Below are 4,313 nucleotides of genomic sequence, written 5' to 3' on the forward strand. Positions count from 1 at the left end.
CACAAATCCACAATATACACATAAATATATATTATCTAAAAGAGAATCCGACACAATCATCCCTTAGCTGAGGGATCACACCTTGCTCGCCAAAACCTGCCCATTTAACACCTAATGGACACAAACCAATTACCACTTCGGTGAAGCGACCCGTCCTAATCCATCTGGACGAATACATTACATTTGGTTACATCGCGAGGTACTTGACCTCTATATTGAAATGTCCCGTTCTTATTGATTAAAAACGTTCCATATTAATTGATTTTGTTGCGAGGTTTTGACCTCTATATGAGACGTTTTTCAAAGACTGCATTCATTTTTAAAATAAACCATAATCTTTATTTCATAGATAAAGGTTTTAAAAAGCTTTACGTAGATTATCAAATAATGATAATCTAAAATATCCTGTTTACACACGACCATTACATAATGGTTTACAATACAAATATGTTACAACAAAATAAGTTTCTTGAATGCAGTTTTAACACAATATCATACAAGCATGGACTCCAAATCTCGTCCTTATTTAAGTATGCGACAGCGGAAGCTCTTAATAATCACCTGAGAATAAACATGCTTAAAACGTCAACAAAAATGTTGGTGAGTTATAGGTTTAACCTATAAATATCAAATCATAATAATAGACCACAAGATTTCATATTTCAATACACATCCCATACATAGAGATAAATATCATTCATATGGTGAACACCTGGTAACCGATATTAACAAGATGCATATATAAGAATATCCCCATCATTCCGGGACACCCTTCGGACATGATATAAATTTCGAAGTACTAAAGCATCCGGTACTTTGGATGGGGTTTGTTAGGCCCAATAGATCTATCTTTAGGATTCGCGTCAATTAGGGTGTCTGTTCCCAAATTCTTAGATTACCAGACTTAATAAAAAGGGGCATATTCGATTTCGATAATTCAACCATAGAATGTAGTTTCACGTACTTGTGTCTATTTTGTAAATCATTTATAAAACCTGCATGTATTCTCATCCCAAAAATATTAGATTTTAAAAGTGGGACTATAACTCACTTTCACAGATTTTTACTTCGTCGGGAAGTAAGACTTGGCCACTGGTTGATTCACGAACCTATAACAATATATACATATATATCAAAGTATGTTCAAAATATATTTACAACACTTTTAATATATTTTGATGTTTTAAGTTTATTAAGTCAGCTGTCCTCGTTAGTAACCTACAACTAGTTGTCCACAGTTAGATGTACAGAAATAAATCGATAAATATTATCTTGAATCAATCCACGACCCAGTGTATACATATCTCAGTATTGATCACAACTCAAACTATATATATTTTGGAATCAACCTCAACCCTGTATAGCTAACTCCAACATTCACATATAGAGTGTCTATGGTTGTTCCGAAATATATATAGATGTGTCGACATGATAGGTCGAAACATTGTATACGTGTCTATGGTATCTCAAGATTACATAATATACAATACAAGTTGATTAAGTTATGGTTGGAATAGATTTGTTACCAATTTTCACGTAGCTAAAATGAGAAAAATTATCCAATCTTGTTTTACCCATAACTTCTTCATTTTAAATCCGTTTTGAGTGAATAAAATTGCTATGGTTTCATATTGAACTCTATTTTATGAATCTAAACAGAAAAAGTATAGGTTTATAGTCGGAAAAATAAGTTACAAGTCATTTTTGTAAAGGTAGTCATTTCAGTCGAAAGAACGACGTCTAGATGACCATTTTAGAAAACATACTTCCACTTTGAGTTTAACCATAATTTTTGGATATAGTTTCATGTTCATAATAAAAATTATTTTCTCAGAATAACAACTTTTAAATCAAAGTTTATCATAGTTTTTAATTAACTAACCCAAAACAGCCCGCGGTGTTACTACGACGGCGTAAATTCGGTTTTACGGTGTTTTTTGTGTTTCCAGGTTTTAAATCATTAAGTTAGCATATCATATAGATATAGAACATGTGTTTAGTTGATTTTAAAAGTCAAGTTAGAAGGATTAACTTTTGTTTGCGAATAAGTTTAGAATTAACTAAACTATGTTCTAGTGATTACAAGTTTAAACCTTCGAATAAGATAGCTTTATATGTATGAATCGAATGATGTTATGAACATCATTACTACCTTAAGTTCCTTGGATAAACCTACTGGAAAAGAGAAAAATGGATCTAGCTTCAATGGATCCTTGGATGGCTCGAAGTTCTTGAAGCAGAATCATGACACGAAAACAAGTTCAAGTAAGATCATCACTTGAAATAAGATTGTTATAGTTATAGAAATTGAACCAAAGTTTGAATATGATTATTACCTTGTATTAGAATGATAACCTACTGTAAGAAACAAAGATTTCTTGAGGTTGGATGATCACCTTACAAGATTGGAAGTGAGCTAGCAAACTTGAAAGTATTCTTGATTTTATGTAACTAGAACTTGTAGAATTTATGAAGAACACTTAGAACTTGAAGATAGAACTTGAGAGAGATCAATTAGATGAAGAAAATTGAAGAATGAAAGTGTTTGTAGGTGTTTTTGGTCGTTGGTGTATGGATTAGATATAAAGGATATGTAATTTTGTTTTCATGTAAATAAGTCATGAATGATTACTCATATTTTTGTAATTTTATGAGATATTTCATGCTAGTTGCCAAATGATGGTTCCCACATGTGTTAGGTGACTCACATGGGCTGCTAAGAGCTGATCATTGGAGTGTATATACCAATAGCACATACATCTAAAAGCTGTGTATTGTAATAGTACGAATACGGGTGCATACGAGTAGAATTGTTGATGAAACTGAACGAGGATGTAATTGTAAGCATTTTTGTTAAGTAGAAGTATTTTGATAAGTGTATTGAAGTCTTTCAAAAGTGTATAAATACATATTAAAACACTACATGTATATACATTTTAACTGAGTCGTTAAGTCATCGTTAGTCGTTACATGTAAGTGTTGTTTTGAAACCTTTAGTTTAACGATCTTGTTAAATGTTGTTAACCCAATGTTTATAATATCAAATGAGATTTTAAATTATTATATTATCATGATATTATCATGTATGAATATCTCTTAATATGATATATATACATTAAATGTCTTTACAACGATAATCGTTACATATATGTCTCGTTTAAAAATCATTAAGTTATTAGTCTTGTTTTTACATATGTAGTTCATTGTTAATATACTTAATGATATGTTTACTTATCATAGTATCATGTTAACTATATATATATATATCCATATATATGTCATCATATAGTTTTTACAAGTTTTAACGTTCGTGAATCACCGGTCAACTTGGGTGGTCAATTGTCTATATGAAACATATTTCAATTAATCAAGTCTTAACAAGTTTGATTGCTTAACATGTTGGAAACATTTAATCATGTAAATATCAATCTCAATTAATATATATAAACATGGAAAAGTTCGGGTCACTACAGTACCTACCCGTTAAATAAATTTCGTCACGAAATTTTAAGCTGTTGAAGGTGTTGACGAATCTTCTGGAAATAGATGCGGGTATTTCTTCTTCATCTGATCTTCACGCTCCCAGGTGAACTCGGGTCCTCTACGAGCATTCCATCGAACCTTAACAATTGGTATCTTGTTTTGCTTAAGTCTTTTAACCTCACGATCCATTATTTCGACGGGTTCTTCGATGAATTGAAGTTTTTCGTTGATTTGGATTTCATCTAACGGAATAGTGAGATCTTCTTTAGCAAAACATTTCTTCAAATTCGAGACGTGGAAAGTGTTATGTACAGCCGCGAGTTGTTGAGGTAACTCAAGTCGGTAAGCTACTGGTCCGACACGATCAATAATCTTGAATGGTCCAATATACCTTGGATTTAATTTCCCTCGTTTACCAAATCGAACAACGCCTTTCCAAGGTGCAACTTTAAGCATGACCATCTCTCTAATTTCAAATTCTATATCTTTTCTTTTAATGTCAGCGTAGCTCTTTTGTCGACTTTGGGCAGTTTTCAACCGTTGTTGAATTTGGATGATCTTCTCGGTAGTTTCTTGTATAATCTCTGGACCCGTAATCTGTCTATCCCCCACTTCACTCCAACAAATCGGAGACCTGCACTTTCTACCATAAAGTGCTTCAAACGGCGCCATCTCAATGCTTGAATGGTAGCTGTTGTTGTAGGAAAATTCTGCTAACGGTAGATGTCGATCCCAACTGTTTCCGAAATCAATAACACATGCTCTTAGCATGTCTTCAAGCGTTTGTATCATCCTTTCGCTCTGCCCATCAGTTTGTGGATGATAGGCAG

The sequence above is a fragment of the Rutidosis leptorrhynchoides genome, chromosome 4 (assembly GCF_046630445.1).
Source record: "Rutidosis leptorrhynchoides isolate AG116_Rl617_1_P2 chromosome 4, CSIRO_AGI_Rlap_v1, whole genome shotgun sequence".
NCBI classification, from domain to species: domain Eukaryota; kingdom Viridiplantae; phylum Streptophyta; class Magnoliopsida; order Asterales; family Asteraceae; genus Rutidosis; species Rutidosis leptorrhynchoides.